Source organism: Eupeodes corollae, chromosome 1 (assembly GCF_945859685.1).
Source record: "Eupeodes corollae chromosome 1, idEupCoro1.1, whole genome shotgun sequence".
Classification (NCBI taxonomy): Eukaryota; Metazoa; Arthropoda; class Insecta; order Diptera; family Syrphidae; genus Eupeodes; species Eupeodes corollae.
Genome location: NC_079147.1, coordinates 191,130,690 through 191,158,012, shown reverse-complemented (window position 1 = coordinate 191,158,012; position 27,323 = coordinate 191,130,690). Strand labels below are relative to the sequence as shown.

The window sequence follows — 27,323 nt, the reverse complement described above, 5'->3', positions numbered from 1 at the left end:
TTTGTTAGTAAATTTTGCTCCACAAATACAAATATCAAAATTTCAAGTAATAATTACTTTCAAAATATAAAAAAATCAGTAAGACATTTTTTTTAAGTGAACAAATTGAACTGACCCCATTTAATATCTCAAACATTTTCTTAGCTATTTAATAACATTTTGTTTATAAATAACAACAAATTGAAAAATTTATCTTGAATAAAACAAATAAATTACAGCTTTTATCAAACTTAATTTGCAACTTTAATATTTTGCGAATAAAGGAAGATTTTGACTTTAAACTCAAGTTACTTATAAAAATATAAGAAAATTTTCTTGCAAGGAAATTATTTTTTAGTTTTTATCTCTCTTTTACATCACGACAAAAACGATACATTCGTGCCATGGGGTCTATTTTCCTAATGTTTTGTTCCCAGAATGTTTTGATACATTTTTTTCATATCTATGCTATATTATTCAGTTTTAATTTTTCTTACTTACACATTTAAAGTTTTTTAAACATTTATCGAATAAAAAAAGCTTACATTTTAATAGACAATTAATCTTTCAGGTCATTCGAAAACATTTTCTTAAATTTGTTCTACTTCAAAACTTGCATGAAATGCTATAAGTTCGACAGTGATTTCAGGTATGTCCTAATGTTTAACAAGTATACAAAACTTTATAGCCATATTACTTAGTCTTCGTATGTCCATTTATGTGTGCAAAATTGCAAATCAAGTTTTGGGGGTATTTGAAAAAAAAAAAAAAATCGAAATTTTTGTATGAAGAAAAACTGCAAAAAGTAAATTATAACTTGAGGTCTAAGATCTTATTACTTTTTTTTATATTTGGTAAAACTAGTAGTTAGTAATAGTCAAGCTCTGATCAAAGTACAAGGGTTGGTAGTTAATTTGATGTGTTATTGTTGTTGATGTCATCATAGACCAACACCGAGCACTACCTTACAATCGATAACTTTTTCACATCTGTGTGTCTTGAAGTTGATCGATAAAAAATCACCATCTAAGGGGAAAAAAACACAAAAACAAAAGATACATGCCAACACCCTTTGTAGTAAAGGAGTTTGTTTTAGACCAACACAATATAAGGAAAACTACTTTGAAAGCCCTTCGCTTTATGGGGAGAGATCTTGCGAAGAGTTCCCGAGAGACTTCCTTTCACCTTTGATTAAGAACAAAAGACACATAAACTAAAACCACCTGTGCCTGTTGCGGACGATATTATTTTAAAATTTCACGTAGAACTATTTGCGTCTTCAAAGCACACAAAATTATTAGAAAATTGAATTTTGGAAATTATAATAAATGGGTTATGAGTATAATAAAGGGTGATTTTTTTGAGGTTAGGATTTTCATGCATTAGTATTTGAAAGATCACGCGATATTTCAGACATGGTGTCAAAGAGAAAGATGCTCAGTATGCTTTGACATTTCATCATGAATAGACTTACTAACGAGCAACGCTTGCAAATCATTGAATTTTATTACCAAAATCAGTGTTCGGTTCGAAATGTGTTTCGCGCTTTACGTCCGATTTATGGTCTACCTAATCGACCAAGTGAGCAAACAATTAATGCGATTGTGACCAAGTTTCGCACTCAGTTTACTTTATTGGACATTAAACCAACCACACGAATGCGTACAGTGCGTACAGAAGAGAATATTGCGTCTGTTTCTGAGAGTGTTGCTGAAGACCGTGAAATGTCGATTCGTCGCCGTTCGCAGCAATTGGGTTTGTGTTATTCGACCACATGGAAGATTTTACGCAAAGATCTTGGTGTAAAACCGCATAAAATACAGCTCGTGCAAGAACTGAAGCCGAACGATCTGCCACAACGTCGAATTTTCAGTGAATGGGCCATAGAAAAGTTGGCAGAAAATCCGCTTTTTTATCGACAAATTTTGTTCAGCGATGAGGCTCATTTCTTGTTGAATGGCTACGTAAATAAGCAAAATTGCCGCATTTGGAGTGAAGAGCAACCAGAAGCCGTTGAAGAACTGCCCATGCATCCCGAAAAATGCACTGTTTGGTGTGGTTTGTACGCTGGTGGAATCATTGGACCGTATTTTTTCAAAGATGCTGTTGGACGCAACGTTACGGTGAATGGCGATCGCTATCGTTCAATGCTAACAAACTTTTTGTTGCCAAAAATGGAAGAACTGAACAAGACGGCGCTACATGCTACACAGCTCGCGATTTTATGGCCATTTTGAGGGAAAACTTCGGAGAACAATTCATCTCAAGGAATGGACCGGTAAGTTGGTCACCAAGATCATGAGATTTGACGCCTTTAGACTATTTTTTGTGGGGCTACGTCAAGTCTAAAGTCTACACAAATAAGCCAGCAACTATTTCAGGTTTGGAAGACAACATTTCCGAAGAAATTCGGGCTATTCCGGCCGAAATGCTCGAAAAAGTTACCCAAAATTGGACTTTCCGAATGGACCACCTAAGACGCAGCCGCGGCCAACATTTAAATGAAATGATCTTCAAAAAGTAAATGTCATGGACCAATCTAACGTTTTAAATAAAGAATCGATGAGATTTTGCAAATTTTATGCGTTCTCAAGCTCTTAAAAAATCACCGTTTACATTCGGACCCCATAACGTAAAGATCCCGGTACATAATTTTAGAACTTCCCATAATAAGTTATTGTATTGGGTCCGATTCGTCGAATTAAACGTTTTGACATTTCTCGACGCCTGGAATATAAATCAAACGTTCTCAGAGAAATATATGTGTTGGTCATATCTCAAAAACTGGCAAAGATATTTACACTTTACATGAATTTTTTCAAGAGATACTAAAATCAAATGATGCTGAAAGTCCTTTTTTTACTATAAAAAAAGAGGCTGGAATGCGATCCACACTGATAACTTCCCATCCCGTCTTCCGATTTGTCTTGCTTAAAAGTTTGTACGTTTTCGTGTTGGGTCAAAAAAGTTGTCAGTTGAATTATTCTTAAAATTTTTAAATTACCAAAAATATTTTTCATATAAAGAAATAGTTTAGTTTGAAAATTTGAAAATCTAGTTTTGTTACATAGATTTTTTTCAAAAATATATTTTTATCAATTTTAGTAGCATTACTTACATTTTTACAAATTGGATGAAAGAAAATAATTTGAGAGATATCAAGAACCGATCATCAATTTTTACCAAATTTCTTGTAGATTTGATTTTTTTAATGAAAAAACGGACTGTTGAATTTTTATAAAAAGAAGTACAGAATATCGAAATCGATATATTCTATGAAATACAAAAAGTATGAAGACAATGTTTTTAATTTTTGACAAACTTTTTGATTCGAAAGTAAATTTTTACCAAGTTTACCAACTGTCAATTAATTTTTTCTCAAAATTTCACTGATTGACGACAGTAATATTTTTTAAAAGATAAAAGTAGTTTAAAGCCAAAATCCCAAAGTTTTGAAAAGATATTTGAATCCAAAATCAATTTTTACCAAATTTTTTTTAATGTTTTTATTTAAAAAAAAAAACTGTCGATTGGATTCTTCTCAAATTTTTTCGGAATGTTGAAAACAATATTTCTAATAAGTAAATGAATTGGAAGCTAAAATCTCAAATTTTTAAGAAGATATTGAAGTCGAAAATCAATTTTCACCAACTTTTGTTTAATTTTGTTTAGGTTTTTAGTTTTTTGTAAGAAAACTGTTTATTCGATTTTTCTCAATATTTTTCTTAATATTGTAAAGGATATTTCTTATGAGTTAAAATTAAGTGGAAAACAAAATCTCAAATTTTTGAAAAGATATTTCTGTCGAAAGTCAATTTTTACCAACTTTTGTTAAATTTTCTTTTATGTTTTTATTAAAAAAAAAAACTGTCAATTCAATTTTTATCAAAATTTTACCGAATATTAAAAACAATATTTCTTATTAGACAAAATAAGCTTGAAATCATAATCTTTAGTTTTTGAAAATATATTTTAGACGAAATTCAATTGTTACCAGCTTTAAGTAATGTTTTTCCTTTACGGTTTTTATTTTTTTATAAAAAAAATTGTCAATTTGGTTTTTCTCAAAATTTAACCAGATGATAAAAATGTGATTTATCGTTGCACAAAATTGTTTTGAAGATGAAATCATTTTTATTCGTAAAATTTTCGAGGTGACAATTTTTTTTTGGATTATTTTCCAAAAATATGTTAGTTTGGTATCATGTTACAATATATAATAAACAATTTAATTCATCTCTAGTGTCAGTGGTTCGTGAGATATTGAGAGCTAACCAAAGTGTTCACCTTTTTTTTAAACTGCTATGATAAAAAAAACCACCCACACAATTTTCTTAAGAGCACTTTCTGCATTATTATATGTATAACAACATCAATTCACGTGTGTGGATTTTGGGCTGGAAGTCTCATCGGTCCGTACTTCTTGAAAAGTTATGATGGCCCAGCTATCATCCTCAACTGCGATAGCAGTGTGTTCTGAATTGGATGATGTGGACACCGAAGACTAATGATTAAAGACACAATCAGTATTCTGCGCGAGCGGGGTCAAACTGAATGAATTGGGTCAAACTGAATGAATTGGTCAACAAGATCGTGTGATTTGACCCCCTTAGTAGTTTTCCGGTAGAGCTTTGTCAAGTCACAGATCTATACAAACAAGCTGAAAACCATGGGGGGCTCTCAAATAAAGATTCAATCAATCCACCCAAAATTTGAAATTTTTTGAAAGTCTCGCTAATTTTTTTTCCAAAAGCAAAGCATTTTTTTAAATGAAAATCTAAAAATATAATTAAATGTTGGTAAAATTTGATTTACGACTCGAATACTAAGAAAAATCCAATTGACATTTTTCTATAAGAAATATACAACTCTATACAAGGCTTTACACAATTTGTTTCGACTAAATAGCAGATTTCGAAATTAAGCTTATTTCTTCATATGAAAATATTGTTTTTAACTTAAGTTACATTTTAAGAAAAAACCAATAAATGCCTTTTCGATTATAGTTTTTGGGAACAATTTTTAATATTTCGTTGAACTCCTAAAAATATCAACAGGAGGGCACAAATAGAAAGTTATCAGTGGCGATTGTATCCCAGTATTTTATTAATTTCATTTTTTTATTTATTAAATATTACTTACATCCTGTTACTATCTTCTTATTTTAAGTTGTAATCTAATATTACTTTCTTTTTGTGACAACTTCTAAAAAAAATTATTTTTTATTCGTTTTGTTTGTTCTGCCGATTTATAAAAAAGGCTTAAGGCATTAGGGTTTGATTTTTCAATGCGTTGAAATAAAATTTTATTTTAAAGTTACATATTTCATTTCTTTAGTATCAAGTTAAAATCATTTAAACAATCCTCACTCTACTGCACTTTTGAGAACTTCATTGAAAGGCTTTTTGTGCCTCTTGACCGATATTAATCAGACTTTTTAAAAGAATAATCCTGTTCTTCATACTTCTATCAAATTTCAGTTCTTAATTGACTCGATTTTAAGGTTAATGCCAACTTTTTTTTACCTTCAAAGAAATCAATCTTTTCCATAAATTGAGGTTTTTCTGACACTATACTTTGTTAAATTGAGTGACATTTTGAAAACCAGTTAAACAAATTGATTTCCAATTCCAAGAACAAAACAAAACTTCCAAACCAATATAATAAAAATAAATGTCTCACATGTTTTCCTATTACCAATCAGTCACTTTGAAATATAAAAAAAATAAAATAAAAATGAAAAACTCAATTTTATTCTGGTACCTATAATTTTATACATCTTCACACCTACACACAAAGGTACATACATATCCCTAAACAATTTTCCTGCCCTCAAGCCAATTATATCAAAAGAAAAACTTCAATGTGTGTCCCTGACGACGACGACGACAGCAACAACGACGACAAAATATTATACGGGTCACACATAATCGACAATGAAAATGTCACTTTGTCACCTGCATCAATTTATATATATATATTGTATAACTTTCTTATTAGGCTTAAAATGTTGGGAATGGGGTGAGAGGTGGTACAATGTACAAAACAATACAATACAAAGCAAATAAAAATAAAAATACAATTCAAACGCCTCAAAGGCCTCAAAGGCAATGACGGCATCATTTTCTCTCTTCACACAGAACAGAATTTTTTTTACGTTTTCCAATTTTGTTCTATAAAATTGTTATCAGGGTAGGATTTAAAGTGATAGAAGATAAATAGGCCGGTGGGACCTGATGAATATATAGAAAATATTGTCGAATGACCTCTGGGGCACAATTTAAAAAATGTTCAACCCCTCCCCTAATACCGTGAATGCTTATCTGCATATATTTGTACACTTTTTTGCACTTTTTGTACAAGACTTAAATCATTTTGATTTTTGAACCACTTTCAAACCCAAGGGAAAACGAAATACCCCCACCCCATTCACATTAAGTATGTTAAAATAAAAAAATACAAAATTGAAAAAGTTAATTTTTAATAAAATAGACATGATTTAAGTACAATGAGGCCTATCTTTCCATAATTAATCTTTTGGGGTGTTTGGCCCCCCGTCTGGTTGAAAAATTAAAAATAATAATTAATATTCAAACTTAACACACAGTTAACTGATAAATTTATGGTTAATAATCCATAATTTCGTAGTACCCGTGGCATGATGGTAAGTGCGTTGGACTGTCATGCAAGGGGTCTTGGGTTCAATCCCTGCCTGTGCCACCTTAATTTAAAAAATAATTTTCGCGGGTACTGCCTCTTGCGAGGAATTGACAAATCCTTCAAGAGTAATTCTTGTCATGAAAAAGTGCTTTCTCAAACTAGCCGTTCGGATTCGGCATAAAACTGTAGGTCCCTTCCATTCCTGACAACAGTACTCGCACACAGGAATGGTTGAGAGTTGTAAGTCACTAGGCCCTGGTTCACAACGGACTGTTGCGCCACCCCATTTGATTTGAATCCATAATTTCTCAATTCTTCATCTCATATGCACACTTGACAACTCTTTCGATACTTCTCAAGGGGTTATAAATACCCTTGTAATGATTAGACATAGTGCAAGCAATTAGGATTGGAGGATAGAATTAGAAAGGAGATACCGATGCACATTTGTTTTGAATGTTTGCACATTGAAAGGAGTGCTTATTATTTAGCCTGGTAAAGTGTTCCACATTCGTGAAGTGCGACAAAGAAAGAATCCCTTAACTTTACAGTAGGTCAGGTTAACTAATGATCATTACTAGAAGTACGGGTATTATGGTTGAATTTTGTTGAGGGGAGGAATACAATAGGCTAATAATGAAAGGTATGAAATCTTGCTGAAGTCTCAGTAATAAAACGACCGCCTATTATTTTCAAATTCCTTTTTTTTTTAATTCTATCCAAAAGACCCAAATACGTTACTGGAGCACCAGCCAATTATAATCGAGTTTTGAATGAATAAAAGCTTTGAAAATTATAGCCAGATAAGAAGGGGTAAAATATGTCTTTCCTCGTCGGAGAAAACCTAAAGATAAAAATAAAATGGTATTTGATTCACATTAAATTCAGCTTCCATTAGCGACTTAGTTACTGGAATAGAAATAAACAATTCCATCCATATATGAAAGCTGTATTGAAACCAAAAATATTTTTAATATCTCGTCTAGACCCACTAACAACGCCAGAAAATATAACTTCTCACTTAGTTTCTACCAAAAGCATACCTTGTAGCTCATCCATTAGATGTACTAAGATCAATAAACCAAATAGCTTTGTTTCTTTTTTTAGCAACGAATCCCACGTTTTCGATTCAATTTGCAATAGAAATATATGACCTGCCGAGACTTTAGTCAAAGAATTTACACACAGACAAAAACGAGGTGTTTCTTTGAAAACCAAGCCAAAAAACTCAACAGGATTGCCCTCTTCTACCGAAACGTAAAGGGACTTCGAAGTAAGACTGCTGACATTTTTCTCAACTCCCAATCATTTCCACATGACGTATTCGTTTTGACAAAAACTTGGCTAAATTCAAGCTTTTCTGACACAGAACTTTTCAGCCAAGAGTTCTAAGTTTACAGAAATGATCGTTACGTTGGTAATGCAAAGCATTTAGTTAGAGGTGTTCTCATAGCGGTAAAAAATACATTTTTCTCTTCTTCTGTATATTTTTCATTTGAATTATCAATTGAACTGTTTTTTTTGGACTTTTTTCATTTTAAACGTTTATATTGCTCCAAAAAGTTTAGAGTCTGTTTATAGCGACCTCTAATTAGCATAAGACTTTGTTATTAGTTTGTCCTGCGCTGACACCAATATTTTACTCCTAGGTGATTTTAATTTACCACAAATTGACTGGATTCCATCGGAAGACGAATCTTGCCTTGAAGCCTCTCTCTTCTTCACAATAGGAACTATCTTTTCTCGATAAAATCCTTCTTAAGAATCGAATTCACGATTTAGTATTTTCTTTGATGCTATTAGTAGGTACTCTTGTTCTAGAATCTAGATCAGAAATTACTAATATTGATAAATATCACCCAGCTTTGGACATTTTTCTTGAATTAAGTATTCACCTTACTGAACGCAGTAATTCCTTTGATTGTTTATATAATTTTGACTTTAGAAGAGCTAATTTCCAGTTGTTGTCTGAAGATTTAACCATTGCTGGAATTGCTGATACTTTAGCATTTTCTTATATTGACGAAGCAGTTTCAATTTTTTTAAAAGATCCTTAATAATTGTTAAGAAAGAATCTACCTTTTAAGAAATCAAGAAATATGTATTAACTTTAACCCCTCTTGGTACACGAAAAAATTGAGTTTACTTCGAAACAAAAAAAATGACATAGAAAACTTATCTCAAAACTCTGTCTCCAATCAACTTTTCTGCTTATGTTGAATTCTTTAATGAATTTAAGTCTCTCCTCTTTGAAAGAGAATTATAAAAATTTTGGAAACTTGTAAACTTAAAGAAAAAATCCGATTGCTTTCCAGTTAACTTCACTTACAAGAACCTTTCGTTAGATAAAACTGTTGATATCTGTCACGCTTTCGCAACAAATTTACATGGAGTCAGTTGTTAATAGCCCTCAAGAAGTTGATGAAGTATATTTTCATAATCTTTACTCATTTTCGCAAACTAGCTGTAGTCATAGTACGGTCCTTGATCTTTTGTCTGCATTGAATGATGACTGCTCAGCCGATCCCTATGGTATTCCCCCGATAGTATTTAAAAAGTGTACTAATGCTTTAGTTGAACCCCTTTCGTTCTTATTCAAACTTTCTCTAAAAACAGGCAAATTTCCCAGTATATGGAAAAAGTCATTTCTAAAATCAATTTCCAAGAAAGGTAACAAGGCGGATATAACAAACTACACACCCATTGCAAAGCTTTCTTGAATTCCTAAATTGTTTGAACAAGTTTTTTGTGAAAGTGTAGCATTTTTTAGTAAAATCTCATTTGCGAAAGATCAACCGTTACTAATCTCCTCACATTCTCAATCATATGTTCAAATGCTTTAGAACAAGATTATGAAGTTGATTGTGTATACATTGACTTTTCTAAAGCTTTTGATCAACTTAGCCAAGGAATTATTTTATTTGAACTCAAAGCTCTTGGTTTTCCACGGTTTTTCTTAGCTTGGATCTTTTACTAAAAAACTAATCAGTAACGTATTTGACTACTGTATATCGCAGCAAAAACTCAGCAACTTAGAGTTTACACATCACATTAATTTTATTGTCAATAACGCAAGTTCTATGCTTGGTTCTAAAAACGCTGGGCAAAGGAGTTCAATGATCCATGTGTTACTTTTTCTTTGTACAATTGCCATGTTCGTCCTTATCTTAAATATCTCAAGTATGGACTCCTTATTACGAAATTTATAGAAAACGTATTTAATCAATTTAACTTAATTTCATTCGTTTTGCCCTAAAGGGTCTTCCTTGGAAAGATCCTTATCATCTGCCTCCCTATGAACATCGTATTTAGCTTCTTCAATTGTAATCTCTCCATCAAAGGCGGGTTAATAATGATTTAATATTTCTTCATCAACTCATAAACATTGAAATTGATGCACCTTATTTACTATCTTGTGTACATTTGAATTACCGTTACGGAACTTATCACATACGTTCTTCCACTAGAACTTACTATGGGAGAAATGAGGCTTAAAATCGAATGAGCATTTTATATAATTTAAACTGTTCATCGAAAGATTTAAATTTAAATAAAGTGGGAATAAAATCATTGCTTAGAACCAGTGCTCCATCGTAAAAGTCTTTATTTTATCTTTTGTTGCTCTGTATTAATTCATGTTAAATGTTAATTATCAACAACTAACACATGCACTTATGATGAGCCTCTGATCGTAGTTTGAAGCTTGCTATAAGCTGACTACTTTCTGAAATTCGGAAGTGTAATATCTAAAACTTAAAGCTATTCAGTCTCTTCAAAGCAAGTTCCAACCATGGATAATAGCGTTTGGGGAGGATTACGCTTAGCATTAAGTTTTTGAAGCATTAAATTCTACACGGTTTTTAATTCCACATTGGACATTGCTGCTATAAGATCAGCATTTAATGACCTTATATCTAAAAACGAATTTAAAAACCTGAGGGTACTTTAAGTACAATTAAGTTCGCTAGAAGTTTAAGACAAGATGTTTTCCACTGTGGGATTAGTTTTGTATATCCGAAAACTTACGTCTTTGATCCTAATTACCTCGAATCATAAAACAAATTTTTCATCGGATTTGAAAGATTTTACCCTATTCGTGATGAAATTTCTCATTCCACAAAGAACTAAGTTTGTAATCATATCTGCTCTGGAATCCACGTGACTGTTCAGAAAACATAGTGACCAATACACATCTTTAAGAAATCGTTGGACAGTCCCACTTTGCTTTTTCATATTGCCAAACAGTGACAAAATGGTCTGATGTGGCTAAAGAGGATAATGCGCTGATTGCAAACTTATTAGGATCGGAGGTAAGAAACAAGTCTAGAGTGTTGGCGGACTGGCCTGCAACGCCAGAAATCCGCCAACTAAATTAGTTAGCACAAATCGTATGGAAAGATCACAAGATAATTCTTTTCTTTAGCGGATCATTTAGCTAGAAATAAAAAAAGAGGCTGGAATGCGACCCAAACTGATAACTTAGTCTTGCTTAAAAGCTTGTCTATATGTACTCGTATCAATTTTTACCAAATTTCGTACAATTTTTTGTAGATTTTATTTTTTTATAAAAAAGAGGACTGTTGGATTTTTATATAAAAATTAATGAATATCGAAAACAATATTTTCTGTGAAATAAAATAAGTTTGAAGCCAATATTTTTAATTTTTAATTTTTGAAAAGCTATTTGAGTCGAAAATAAATTTTTACTAAGTTTTAGTATTGTCTTTTTTTTTTGTTTTTATTTTTTGTAAAAAAACTTTCAATTCGATTTTTTTCAAAATTGTATAGAATATTAACAACAATAGTTTTTGAAAGATGAAAGTAGTTAAAACTCAATATCTACAATTTTTGAAAAGATATTTGAGTCGAAAATCAATTTTTACCAACTGTTATACATTTTTTTTATGTTTTTATTTTTTGTAAGAAAACTGTGAATTCGATTTTTCTCAAAATTTGTCCTAATGTTGAAAACAATATTTCTTATAAGTAAAAATTAGTTAAAAGCTATTTTCTCAAATTTTTTGAAAGATATTGGAGTCGAAAATCATTGTTTACCAACTTTTGTTAATAATTTTTCGGTTTTTAATTTTTTGTCAATTCGATTTTTTTCAAAATTTTACTGAATATTTACAACAATTTTTTTTGAAAGATAAAAGTAAATTAAAGTCAATATCTCAAAGTTTTGAAAAGATATTTGAGTTGAAAATCAATTTTTACCAACTTTTATTAATTTTTTTTAGGTTTTTATTTTTTTAAAAAACTGTCAATTCGATTTTTTTCAATATTTTTCAGAATGTTGAAAACAATATTTCTTACAAGATAAAATAAGTTTGAAGCCTAATTTTCAAGTTTGAATCGATATTCAATTTCTACCAACTTTGAGTAATGTTTTTTTTTACATTTTTATTTTTTATAAAAAAATTGTCAATTCGATTTTTCTCAAAATTTGATCAGATGTCAAAAACATTATTCTTCGTTGCTCAAAATTGTTTTGGAAATGAAATTATATTTTAGTCGTAAAATTTTGTAGACGAGACATTTCTTTTCAGTTTTTTTGATTAAAAAAACCGTTAAATGGATCGACTGTAGCGTTTTTGGTTCGTAGGATATTTAGGGTTATTTCAACTCTAGGGACCTTGAAACGTCGAAAAATTTCAAAATTTTCAATTTGACAAATCGAACCCATTACAATAACTTTCTATGGGATGTTAAAAATAACAACATTTTGTGAATGGAATAATATAATAAAAACAGCAAGCTTTTTCTGCTATGAACAGCAACTATTCAATATAAACAAACAGCAAAAAGATCAAGGAATATAAACAAATTAATCATAAATCAGTTTTTTCCGGAATGCAACTATACTATTCAATTCAATAATTAAGAGTTCTCCAATAGTCCGCTATTTAAGCTGTTTAAAACCGTCATATTTAAGTATTTCGAATACAAAAAACTACACTTTTATTACAAATGGAAAAATAATCCTTTAAACAGGTATTAAAAATTTAAAATTGCAAAAATTCACCACAAAAATGGTAAAAATGTTGCTGTCAGAATTTGCATTTTGCAATTTTACAACAACTATGGTGATGATCGCAATTCGCTACTTCCGTATCCTTTAACTTTTTCCCTTGAAGCTATTTAAAAATGACACTATCATTTTCAAATTTCTAGGTCTTGAGGAATACAAAATCCTTTTTCCCATAATTTAGTTAGAATATCAGGCGAACAAATGAAATCTGCGTCATTTTTCAAACTTTGAAGGTTTTTTAAAGGTTTACATGTAAATCCACCACTGACTTTGTATAGAAAAAACATTAATAATTTTATATAAATGTTTCGAGGCAGAAGAAACAAAGTCTCTTGCCATCCCTGCTCAACCCCCCCCCCCCCCCTCCCCCCGTTCTATATGCCATCGTCATACAAAACACATTAATCATAGACATAAAAAACAACACATCATGTATCTTTTCTGGCCGTTGTCCACATTAAAAGATTGACGTACCGTAACAAATATGGGCTTATATCTGTCTAGCTATATGCTATATGCATGAAACTCGAACCCTTATAGAAATGATGATACATTTTTGAAAGGATACCCAGGTGCATTGTAGAACAAGAAAAAATTATTTTAATCAAATTTAAGGTATAACACAACTTTTCCACTTAAATTTCATGTTGTTGTTTTTGTTTTTTATATTTTTGTTGGTTTTGATGTTTCGCACGAAGCGATAACAACGATGACGACGACGACGGCTACACAAAGCTTTGTCCCTCGTCCTATCGCTGCGTTGGTTGGTTGTGTTACCGCCACTCGTATGACCATCATATCCTTGTCCAGCATCATTGCTCGCGCGCTATGAAAACTTTCCAATATTACACAATTTGTCTCTGTTCTATGTCGGTCGTCTGTAGAGAGTCCTGTCAACTAAGTGATGACATACCTTAGACCATAGCTCCAAAGCCTCCCAAAATTGCACCACCTTTTTATAGAGGAATGAGGTAGTTTAATTTTTTGTTTCTGTTTTTTTTTTACCTGTTTGCTCTCTCTCTTCTGATGTAACGAGTAATTGGAGCTCGTTTAGCATTTTAATGGATGGTTTTTGAAATAGATGTTTTCACAGAACAAAATATCTTTGTCTTGTGCGGCTCTATGCCCTGATGGTGTGCTTTTGGGAATGAGGGTGAAGGATGGGTGAGATCCTCTTGGTGCTTGGACATCATTTTAATCACTATGACAGGTGGTGAGTTGCTCTATCACCCAACAGTTGAATATATTCACAGGAGGTTTGTTGGTTGGACTTTCAAGGTATGCTTTTTTTCTCGGTTGTTTGTTTGGTCATCTTTATAGTTTTTCTTCATTTCAAGGATGTAATTGCAAATTTTGTATTTCTCTCTCTCTCTTTCTTCCTCTGACCCTCTTTCTCTATCACTCGATGGATATATCCTGAGTGTGCTTATATTTGTTTGCTTTGGGTCGGTTTACTTGACAAATGTTTAGCTTTGGGCTGTCATTAGTAAGATGGTTTTGGTAGGAAAATACATAAACCTACTCACCTCACTAACCAAAATGAGCCATTAGAATGCGGTATAAAAAAGGACGAATAAAAAAATAAATGTTAAACTGTTTGTCCGGAATATCAATTTCAAAAAAAATTAGAGTTCTAAGTGTCTGTTTTTTTATTTTATTCTAGACACCAAATTGCTCTCGTTCTCTCTTAAAGAACAGGGGCTAAGAGTAATTTTGCAATCGAGATTTAAAGGTTCATAAAGTGGGTACATTTATATTTTATAAAGAAAGTCCTTTGAGTGTTAGTATACTGTATATACATTTCGACACTCTATATGACGTGTATTTATAAGGAACTCGAAAAACCATTTACGAGTAAGTATTATGATACTCTGAAGGACATTTTTGTGGGTAATTTTTACTTATTTCTTTTTCCGGAACTTTATGAAGATTTTTTTGATGGTGCATCAGAACATCGCATAAAAATGCCTTGTACACAATATCAGCGATTTTCTTTTGTTATTTTGTTTTTTTGTTTTTGTTTTTTTACAAAATCTTTCAATGGGAGGTATAAAATATTTTTCATTGATCTTACTACGCTTTAGTACTTTTATTTTCCGCTTGACACAATTTGGCTTTTGTGTTTTTGTTTAGTGCTTTAGCAGAATTGTTTCCATTTATGCACTTGCGATTACTTGTTTTTTGTTTTTCTTTTATTTATAAAAGTTGGACTAGCAAATTTCGCTGCTCTGAAGTGTTAAAACAAAAAAAAATACCCCCATCAAAATGGCAATTTCTGTTCTGAATATTCAGCTATGAAGACTTGAATTCGATGTGAAATAAAACCGATGGAATATAAAAGATATAGTCTTGTGAGAATATTGTTTTTTGAATAAAATTGATTTATCTACTTATTTTTTCACATTAAGAATTTCAAAACCTATTTCAAATAAAAACAAAATCAATTCAAAGCTTTTATTTAAGGTCAGAATAAAAAAGTAAACTAATAAAAATGGAAGTGAATGTGACTGCCACAAAATGCAATTAACCAAGAGCGTTACAGAATAAAATATATTGCAAGGAAATTCTTTAAATACAAGAGTTTGTCCATGAACTCTGTAGAAATTTTCACATGTGTCCGAAAACCGCCTTTTTTTATTCCAGTTAACAAAAAGAACCTTAAGAAAGTATTATAAATTATCGTCAAATTGCTGAACTGTCCAATATTCCAAAATTATTTGAATGTATCTTGGATACTCGTATTTTCAGTTTTCATTGCAAATCCACTATTTCCACTAAACAACATTATTCTCAGAATTTCAAGTCTACAACTAGCAACCTTGTGGAATTCATGTCTCCTTAACACTTTCAGAGCTTGAAAAAGAAAGCAATGACTTTGAAGAAATATACCAAAGACTTTAAGGTTTCTTCTCTTGGCTTTGAACCAGTTTTGTGGCAATAGATTTTTTCATATGTTGAAAGCTTTTTAGATGCTTTCACTTCTACATTTTTTTGCTACCTCTGGCGTACCACAAGGTAGCCACTTTGGCCCTCTTCTATTTAACCTCACCTTTAATAATATGAGTAGTAGTTAGGTTAGGTTATAGTGGCTGTCCAAGATTAAAACAGACACACTTAGGCCAGTTTAATGCCCCATTGTGATACCACATGAATCTTGAAGCTTCCTCCTAAGCTCAATGGAACCAGCTTGAGTCCCTTACGAAACGTGAGAGGTTGATTATACCGATATGATTTAGATCGTTCAGATCGTTAAAGAAGAATTCTCCTAGGCAATTCTTGCGTTTTTGAGCTAGAGCAGGGCATGTGCAGAGAAGATGAAGAACCGTTTCTTCCTCTTCCTCGTCCATGCAGCTTCTTCAAAAGTCATTTGAGAATACGTCTAGTCTCGTGGCGTGCTTTCCTTTTAGACAGTGTCCAGTTATGACACCTATTATCGAACTTATATGCGATCTGCTTAGAGAGAGCAAGCACCTTGAACGTTTTAAATCCAGTGTTGGCCAGATGTTTTTTGTGACTTGACACGTGGTGATGTTGTTCCACCTTGTTCCTGCCCTCCTCACAGCGTCTTGCATTAGCAGCAATTTACAAGTAGCGATTGTTATGCCAGTACTTGCCAAACGTGGTAGCATGGGCAGTACTGTACCGTTCCTGGCGAGTTCATCTGCCTTACAGTTACCTGGAATGTCTCTATGGCCCGGCACCCAGCAAAGGTGAATATTAAATTGTTGCACCATCTCCATTAGAGATGATCGACAGTTATGGACTCTTATAGAGTTTGTAGAGACAGAGTCCAGAGATTTGATAGTGGCCTGGCTATCAGAGAAAATACGGATATCAGATGTTGATATCACGGTTTCTTTGAGCCAAGACAAGACTTCTTTTATCGCCAAAAGTTCCACCTGGAACACGCTTTAATGATTTGAAAGGTGGAATGAGAGACTTAATTTCAGTCGTTCAGAGTACACCCTTCTTTTGTTTTTGACCCATCTGTGTAAAATTTGCAGTTTAATACTTTTTGACTTTTTTTTGGGCTCGCAATGAAAGTTAGATCTATGCCAATGTTTTAAAACTGATTTAGATTTGTAAGGATACAAATTGTGAAGTTTTCGAGGACATACAAGAATCCCCCAATGGCCTTGGAAAATTTCATGGAAGGGAAATGGCGTGTAACCGTAGTTAGTCGCTGCTGCCATATAGCTAGTAATAAATTGATTTCTCATTAAAATATTTTTTATAGTATCATAACTCTTCTTGCGAAAAAATTTATTACAAGAATTAACAATGAATTGGATCATAGCAACCCCCTCTAAAAAAGTGATCAAAATCGTCTATCACCATTTTCACATATAACAAATAAAATAAACAAGAATTTTTCCCACAGCACTGTCTTTTATATAGAACACAAAACTGTGACATCTTCTTCACTTAGAGATTGAAACAAAATTTTCAAAATAAAAATATAAGGAAACACAAAAAGTTACTTAAGCCGATAAAGGAACTTTCTATTCCATTTGAAAATTCCACAAAAAAAGCTAATATCGTTCACTATTTTAGTTTCTATACATACATTAAATTATATAGAAATAGTTCAAAGCTCTATTATGTATGAATGTAGTTTTTATACTCAGTATTTAATTTTATTTAAATTCAATTTTTCAATTGAAATAGTTTTCTTTTTTTTATTTGTTTGACTTTATTGTGTGTGACAGCGTGTGTAAACTTTAGTTGAATGCAATTTTTAAATTGAATTTCTGAAATTGTGTAATTGAATGAATGATGATGATAAATTGATGATCATAGATGCATGCAATTACATGGTACTTAAACATCTCTCAAATTAAAAAAAGTGAAAATAATCTGCTTTGATAACATTTATTAGTAGGAAGAAGGTATCTAAAGATTGTTCCAATAGAGCCTTCTGAAATTTTAGATCGCTTGTCATTTATTCAATATTTGTTTTAAATAAATTAGGAACAACAAATCTATTTTCTGGGCTCTAAAATTGTATTTATTTTTTTTTTTCAAAACAATTTCTTTGAATTTAAATGTCAACAAAATTCAAATTCATATTGCAATAAAAGTTTAAAAAAGTTGATTTTTTGAACATTTAAAATTGCGTGATGGATAGTGTGTAGGACTGTCAAGCCAGAGGTATTGGGTTCAATTTCTGCCTTTGTCATTCAAAGCGATTGATTGACAAATCATCTAAGTTTAATTCTTTTCCTTAAAAGAGTTTTTTTTTTACATAACCCGTTTAGATTTGGGATATAGACATCTCTGACATATGTAACTTGCTTACATAATTAACTGAGAATTGTAAGTCACTAGGGTCTGTTTCTTTACGACCAATTCATATCAATTTTAGATAAATGGAAGTTGAATTTTAGAAAATGGTATGATATTCTTTTTTTTTAAAGCAACTGTAGTTCGTGTTAAGCTAATTCAAAATAGTAACAATTATTTGGCATTTTTCAACGATCTCGAAACAACATGTCTTCAAATCATAAACCATATTACATCACACCAACTATCTTTTAATGTGTTTTCGTTATTTTAGAAAGTTTTTATTAAAATAATTTAAAATAGGTTTACATTATGAAAATACCATTAAGGTCATAACAGAATTATACATGTTTTTTTTTTTTTAATCAGAGAAACGAAACCGATTTTTTGAAGATAAACGTAAAATAGCCTTTAAATCTATTTATGAAGACATTGTTTATATAACTAAAATCTGTGAAGCTTATGGCTCAGAGAGGATAATATCCCACTGACCCCGTCTGCATAAGAACTGCCATTGCAATCAGGGCGTTTCATACTTGAGAGCTGTGGCATTCAGAGCCTTGCGGCACTGAGGTTCTTACAAAATATTTTTTTAAATATGCATGTACTCGTACTAAACAAAAAAATGTTTTTTTTTTAGAATTTTAAACTTCCCAAAAAAAGTTATTGTAATAGTGTAGTGTGTAGTACCCGTAGCATGATGGTTAGTGCGTTGGACTGTCATGCAAGAGGTCTTGGGTTCAATCCCTGCCTGTGCCACCATAATTTAAAAAAAAATAATTTTCGCGGGTACTGCCTCTTGCGAGGAATTGACAATTCCTTCAAGAGTAATTCTTGTCATGAAAAAGTGCTTTCTCAAACTAGCCGTTCGGATTCGGCCTTAAATTGTAGGTCCCTTCCATTCCTGACAACAGTACTCGCACACAGGAATGGTTGAGAGTTGTAAGTCACTAGGCCCTGGTTCACAACGGACTGTTGCGCCACCCCATTTGATTTTTTTTGAATAGTGTAGTGTGCTGTGGTTGAATTTGGTGTGTTAGGTCCGTATTTTTTCGAAGAAAATGGGAAAAAAGTTACAGTTAATGCGGATCGCTACTGTCACATGATTGAAACCTTCCTGTAACCAAACTTAAATTAGATTACTAGGAACCACAAAGAAGTTTGGTTCCAACTTAAAAGAGGCAATACATTTTTTCCGTTTAATTGTTTATTTATTTGTCAATGTCTTTTAAAATATGGTAGATCTTTTTGCCGGACCCTGTACTTAAGTGTTTGTCTTATACAAAATATTATTTTTAACATTTATAAAACTTTTAAGAAAAATTCAACTATTTTATCTGAATTAAAAAAAAAACACGCATCACGTTGGTGAAAACTTATGTTCTTTTCGAATATTTTGGGAAGAAATGAAAATATTATTTCAATTAATAAAATTTTGTTGTGAGCGTTAGATGTTTTTTTTTTTTGTAAAAATCCAATCAGTATTTTTATAAACACTAAAACTTAAAAAAAATGCTGCTACAATTTATAAAAATTAGTTTTTCGCTCAACATATCGGGACAGATATTGAAAGCAAAAAGATTTTTTAATACTTATGTTAATATTTTTGCTAGCTATAAGTTAAAGTTTTCAAAAAATTCAATTAAAAACTTTTTTTTCACAAAATAAGAAAACCAAAAAACTTATAAGAAATAATTTTCGGCTCAAGCATACGAGAACAAAGAAAGTTATTGACTTATTTTTTGTATCTTATATAAAATTTTGTTAAAGTTTTAGAAAAATATATTGACGGCAAGTATGATCCAAGGGGGGCGCAACGTAGGGGCCTTGAACCCCCAGAGAGATAAATTGTTTTTTTTTTTTTTTTCAAAGGAATTCCCTTTAATTTAAAACTAATCGTATTGCGTTAATGGACCCCCATTATATTTTGAATTATTAATTTTTGTATATGAAAATAAAATTCGTATTTTACTTTCTTAAATTTTTTAGCTAAAAGTGCTACTTTTAACTGTAGACTGGACCAAGAATATAATATGAATCGGATACTCAGCCCTATTCCAAAAACAAAGCACAAATGTATCAACTTTTGACCAATGAACAGTTAAGGGGGGGTCATATGAGCCATTAAGCTTATACAGTCAAGTTGTATAAGTAAAGATTTCATCTTAAGATTTGTTAACGACATTAACCAAAAGCCGGTTTGGTGTCAAAAATAACTAAAATTTTTGTAATTACTCAATTTAGAATTTGAAAAAAAACATTAATTATGCTAAAAATAAAAAAAAAATCTAATAAAATGAGCAAATGTTCAGGATCTTAAGAAGAATCCTTAAATAAGAAATCGTCAATTTACAAATATGGGAGTTTTTGAAAACTTTCTCTAAATTTTGTATTCTTAATTTGGCTTCTTTCTTCAAGAACAACATATTTTGGTATTACTCCAGAAGGGTACCCCTCATAAAACTTTCTTTTTTTAAGGTTTCTCAAGAATTTATGGACCGATTTCAATAATCTTCACTTTCTGTGCAAGCGCTTGTCAAAAATGTAATGTTTTTTGTAATTGATTTAAAATATTAATTTTGTTTACAAAACTCGTAGCAATAGAAATGACCGCAACTGGACCCTTAATGGTTCCAACTTAGAAGTGGTGAAAAAATTTAAATATGTAGGCTACACATTAAATTATAACCTGAATTTCGGTGTTCACATAAAAGATAGGGTAAGAGTTGCAAAAACTGCAATAAACTGTGTGGAAGCAACAATCAAAAGCTGTTTGTGTTATGACAACCAAGTCTATGGGTACAAGCAAATAGAAGATATCTACGCTGTCCAAAGATATTTTTTCAAGCGTATCTTTAAACTCCCAACTAACACACCCAATTATGCTATACATATCGAATCGGGACTTGCTCCAATATTTATTATGAATTTAAAAGCAAACGCTGATTATATAATGAGGGTAATGCAAAGCTCGGCCAACAGTTTGCAAAAGAGGGTCCTATCCAATTTTCCACTTTGTAGCATTGTGCCCAATCTTGCGGGAAATTCGTCGGCTTTATTTTAACAAGAGCTTTCTGTCACTTGAAGAATGTCTAGGTGTTCTTAATGGAGATAACGGTTGGTGACTACTCATTCAGTTTTTATTAGATGCAGTTTCATATAAAAACATGTACATTAATATATACTAGAATAATTATAAACTAAAAGCCCGAATCAGATTTTGGTTATATTTTTTTATAAATTTATTTATCTTTTAAATTATCTACACCATTAAAACGAATATTTTTTTTCTTTCCTCTGGCATTATTCTTTTTCTTTTTTCAATTGCTATTTTCTTTATATAACCAAATGTTTGTACTTTCTCTCACAAAATGTATAGTTTAGAAAAATATACCGACAGACGACCAATGAGCCATGCTTGTAATCTTTAGTTTTAAGTTTGTAAATTTTTGAAATGAAAAAATAAAGATGATAATAACAATAATAACAATAACAATAAAACTCGATAACGAAATTCAAATGTAAAATGTATATGTATCTGCGAGCACATTATTTACTGCTTACCAAAAATATATTTTTAAGACAAAACTTAAAATTTAAAACAATTTTCGAAAAAAATAAGTTACATTTTCAAATTTTAAAATATAAGAAATATTTTTAAATTGACTTCTTGGAAGACATTAGAAAGTTCTAGCAAACCAGTAATGCATTTTATTTCTTTCAACATTGATTTTCTGTTTAATACAAAAGATCTTAAAAGATATTAAAAAATTAAATGAATCTACTTTTGAAGTGAATTTGCTTTGGATTCCCTTGAACTAAGTTTTTAACACGAATTTCAATAATATAAATATCCCAAAAACATCTAAAGTGACACTTTTGCTAAACAAATGGCTCATTGAAAAACATGATAAAAGTTTCATATTTATTGGTAAAAACGCTTTTAATCTCCTGAGATTTGAAGTGAAAAGAGATTTTGAAACGTGTAATTTGTGAGTGCCTTGCCTTACAAACGTTTTTTCCCAACTTATTCATTTACCTTCATTTGTTTCAATTAAATTTTTTAGAGAAACTATGATTCAATACACCTATATCCTCAAATTCAAGAAATAAGCATTTTTCTCTGTACAATTTTTAAATTTAAAATACGAGTAAGCAGACTGATAGCGATAGTAATAATAGGCTCCAGAAAATTGAGCTCGAAAAAACTACGTCAAAAAAAGCCCTTCAGTTAGATCGTCTCTCTTCTTAATAGAAATGGAAACAAGAAAATTACGTCAAAAAAAGTTTCAAAACTATCAACTTTAATCAATGTCTCAAAAAAAATCCTATTTAAAATTCTAACGCGCTGATGTTTTGAACTATGAAAATTTAAACTTTTTGCTGTACATTTATTTGGTTTTTAAACAGTTTGAATATCAAATATTCCATTTGTGTGTGTATTTTACATAAATAAATGCCTCTTCAAAAATTTATGTTTGAGGTCGTCATTATTTCAATATGATACCAGATCCAAAAAGCCTCTCCGATGATATATGTAAGTAGGTACTTGAACTAAACACACAACATATTAAAACAACAAGAACAAAAAAAAACTCCAATCAATAACAGGATACAATTTATTGAAAAACTTTGTACCTCTACACACCTCAGGGTTTGCAGGCAAACTGAACTGATGATGACTAAAAAATAAAAATCATTATATTTTATCAGCTCATTTCACAAAAAGCCATTTGGTCGACCCACATTATTGCCATTATTTTATAAAATATTGGAAAAATAAAACATGAAACTTTGTTCATATCACCTTTGTGAGTCTGTATCGATCATAAAGCTATGATGATGGGTGTAGAAGACTCCTTCTCTGTCTCCAAGGACATTATATATACATATATATATGTATATGCGTGTATATGTATGTACCTTGTTCGTAATATAAATTTACAAGGATGCTTCATATTAAAATAAAAATCAACAAGCAAATTTAAGAAAATAAACAACGACAAACAATACATTCAAAAAAGGTTCTATATCAAAAACGATATTTTGACTGTAGCTTTCGTATAGCTAAAATAAAAATTTATCGCTTGAAAGAATTTTTCTTAACTGTACATTTTGATTGAAAAATGATTGATTCAAAGCTTGATATTTTTCCAAATTTTGCTTTGAGTGAAAAAAAAAACATTTCAAATAGTTAAAACAAATTCATTTCATGTCATTTTTACATTTGAATGCATTTAGATACAATCATCATTATTTTTATAGATGATGCAACTGCATCATGAATGAATCACAATAATTGAAAAGCTCACGGTCATCTAACTCAAAACAATGTCAACACACGAACCCAATAGACGAAGTAAATAGCTACAAAAAACTGATTTGATTTGTGCGTTTTCATGTTTGAAGTTTTAGAATAAAGGCACTTAGGAAGTAGTTCGTGATTGCTTGAAACTAATTTTGAACAAAAAACTCAAGTTAAGCATTCAAGATTTTCTAAATCCTTAAAAAATCCTTTGAAAGCTTAAACCGCTGAAGTAATAGGGTAATTTTTGAGTTCGATAAGAATTTAAACAGTCGAAACTTATAGAAAAAGTACAATTTGATTCAAATTGTCGACCAGTGTAATTATGGTTATTGAATATAATAACAGGGGTATTACATATTTAATCAAATTCAAGGCTTTTTGGTTTCAGACTATTACAAGTTACTAATATATGTGTCAAGCTGTGGTGACTTTCAACGAAAGTTTTATAATCCAATTAACGAAGCTGTGGTTTCATAGTTAAATTCTGTTCAACTCAAAATCTTCACGAGCACGATTACTTAAAAAAAGATACGAAAATAGTTACATCGCCAGCATATAAATGATATATTTAGCGTACTTCAAAAGAGACTCTAAATCGTTTATAAATAAAATAAAAAGAATAGGACAAAAATAACTACCTTGTGGAAATCTAAAATTAACTTTGAACTTGTTTGATTTGCAGCCATTGATGACACAAACGTAGAAGAACATAGCTGGTTATCAATCGGTTACTTTAATTTAAATAAACCATATATGAATTACAACCTTAAATCAATTTACAGACATTTATTTCTTTATACATGAATACATTACAGAAAAGATGAGATTATGATCTATGAATTAAAAAAAAGTTGGGTTGGGATGTGACGATCGATTTGTCTTGCTGAAAAGTTTGTAGGTTATCGTGTTGGAATAAAGAAGTTGTCAGTTGAATTGTTCTTCAAAATTTTTAAATTACCAACAATAGTTTTCATATAAAGAAATAGTTAAAATCTAGTTTTTTTAAATACATTTTCAGTCGAAAACAAATTTTAACGAATTTTAGTAGTTTTCTTAAATTTTTACAAATTGGATGAATGAGATTAATTTGAGAGATATCAAGAACCGAACATCAATTTTTTTATTAAATTTGAGTACTATTTCTTGTAGATTTTATTTTTTATATGAAAAAACGGACTATCGGATTTTTGTAAGAAAACTACCGAATATCAAAAACAATATTTTCTGTGAAATAAAAAAATTATCTAAGTCGAAAGTAAATTGTTATGAAGTTTAAGTATTGATTTTATATTTCTCAAAATTTTAACGAATTTTGAAAACAATATTTCTTATACGTAGTAATTCATAAATACTAAACTTAGAGATTTGCAATATGTGCCTAATTCTTAACTTCGTCTTTTTTATTTTTTATGTAAAGTGACATTTTTTAAATAAATGTAAAACATAATATAAAACTAGTCTTTAAACTTTGTATGTAAATAATAAAAAGAAGCTGAGATGAAACAGACACAGATAATTTTCTATTGGTTTCTTTAATATTTAATTTTTGTAAAAAGCGTATTTAAAAATTTCAAAAAGATATTGATAACAACCCTGAAGTTTAGCTGCTTTCTGTCGACCTTTCTGATTATAGCAATGTTTTTAATAGGGCTTAATTTTTTGTGAAAATAACTGTCTATTGGATTTCTATAAAATGTTCTCGAAATATTAACAACAAAATTTGGTATAAGTTGAACTCCATAAGTTTGTGTTTTTTGAGTCAAAAACCAATTTTTATATGTATGTACGTTTAGATCGTTAAAGAAGAATTCTCCTAAATTCGAGCTAGAGCAGGGCATATACAGAGAAGATGAAGAACCGTTTCTTCCTCTTCCTCGTCCATACAGCTTCTGCAAAATTCATTCCGTGCTTTCCTATTAGATAGTGCCCGGTTATGACACCTATTATCAAGCTTATATGCGATCTGCTTAGAGAGAGCAAGCACCTTGAACGTTTTAAATCCAGTGTTGGCCAGATGTTTTTTCTGACTTGACACGTGGTGATGTTGTTCCACCGGTGCCTGCCTTCCTGACAGCGTCTTGCAATAGCAGCAGTTAACAAGTAGCGATTGGTATGCCAGTACTTGCCAAACGTGTTAGGATGGGCTGTACTGTACCGTTCCTGTTGAGTTCATCTGCCTTACAGTTACCTGGAATATCTCTATGGCCCGGCACCCAGCAAAGGTTAATATTAAACTGTTGCGCCATCTCCATTACAGATGATCGATAGTTATCGACTGTAATAGAGTTTGTAGAGACAGAGTCCAGAGATTTGATAGCGGCCTGGCTATCAGAGAAAATACGGATATCAGATGTTGATATCACGTTTTCTTTGAGCCAAGACAAGACTTCTTTTATAGCCAAAAGTTTCCCCTGGAACACGCTACAATGATTGGGAAGGCGGAATGAGATACTTAATTTCAGTCGTTAAGAGTTCACACCTCCACCAACCCCTTCTTTTGATTTTGACCCATCTGTGTAAAAGTGGATCGACTCATCCTCTAAGAATGTTCTATCCTCCCAAAAAGATCTGGTAGGTATAGAAATCTGGAAATTCCTGTCGAATTGTAGTTGGGGGATGGTGTAGTCTGTGTGCTTTGGAATTGATTCTAAGTACATTAGAATTACGGAGTGGCCAATGTTGTTGTTAGTCCACTGCGACGAAGCATTGAGGCGAATAGCAGAGCTTCCAGCTATTTGTTTGCTAAATATGTCAAGAGGTGTAAGGTAGAGCAAGGTGTCCAGTGCTGCAGACGGGGTCGTGCGAAGCGATCCGCTTATACATAAGCAGGCTGAACGTTGAACTTTATTTAACTTATCCGTGTTTATACAGGGATATATACTTATCCACCATACTGCCACACCGTACGTTAAAATCGGTCTGATTACCGATGTGTATAGCCAATGCGTAATTCTGGGCTGTAAACCCCATTTATTAGCAATAGCTTTTTTGCAAGAAAAGAGAGCTACAGTAGCTTTTTTGACTCTTTCCTGTACGTTGCGTTTCCAATTTAGTTTTTTTATTATCTTTTGTAAGAATTCTTTTAGGCTTTCCTGAAATAGCTATAGCAACGTCGTCGTCCGCATATGCTCTCATTATGAAACCCTCCGCATCCAGACTAGTTAGGATTTCATTCACCACTAGATTCCTAAGGAGAGGGGATAGAACACCACCTTGTGATGTCCCTCTACTAACGAATCGTCTACTAGAAGAGTTGCCCAGTTTTGAGTTAATTATTCTGCTAGTAAGCATTAAATGAATAAACTCCCGAAGCGGACTCTCTACATTTAGAGATGTCAGTGCAGATGTGATTGTAGATGTTTCCACGTTGTTAAAGGCACCTTCGATGTCAAGAAAAGCAACCATAGTGAACTCTTTATGATGGAGGGAATATTCAATGGTGCGTACTAAAGTTTGTAACGCTGTTTCCACCGATTTCATTTACAGTAGACATGTTGCGACGAAGACAGAAGTCTTGTATCGATATCAATCAATCTTTCCAAGGTCTTAAGAAGGAATGATGATAGACTTATAGGTCGTAAATTTTTAGGATTGACTTGGAAGCATTTACCTGCTTTAGGTACAAAAACAACTTTAACTTCTCTCCATGCTGAGGGAACATGAAACAGGTAAAGACAGCTGGTAAAAATTGCCTAAAAGATTGGTGCAATTATATCAGAAGTCTTTGTAATTCGGCTGGTATTATTCCATCTGGTCCTGCAGCTTTAAATGGTTTGAAGGTGTTGAGAGCCCATTGTAGCTTATCCTTTGTGATCAGACCTTGTGGATATGTTGTATTTGAATTTGAACGTATATAACTGTTGCATTACTTTTATTTGTCCACAAGCCGTCTGTATTTTTCAAGCAGCTCGGCATAGCTGGATTAGTTGAAAGAATTTTCCGTAACCTAGAGGCTTCAGAAGTTTCTTCTATCATGCCACAGAGGGATAGCCAAGAAGATTGCTTGGATTTCCTTAGTGTCTACTTGTAGATTTTTAGGGATTCTTTATAGGAGTCCCATGT

At 31.5% G+C, this 27,323-nt stretch overlaps 1 protein-coding gene and 1 long non-coding RNA gene across 2 annotated transcripts in view; one reads left to right on the top strand and one right to left on the bottom strand.

The window, feature by feature from the left end:
* The window catches only part of LOC129943455 (uncharacterized), a 149,944-nt gene extending 149,314 nt beyond the window's left edge, over window positions 1–630 (top strand). Inside the window, exon 3 of the long non-coding RNA XR_008781248.1 lies at window positions 551–630. This is a non-coding gene — a long non-coding RNA (uncharacterized LOC129943455). The remainder of the gene's footprint in view (window positions 1–550) is intronic.
* The window catches only part of LOC129943454 (chaoptin), a 267,774-nt gene that overhangs the window by 183,273 nt on the left and 57,178 nt on the right, over window positions 1–27,323 (bottom strand). The gene's annotated exons all lie outside the window — the stretch shown is intronic.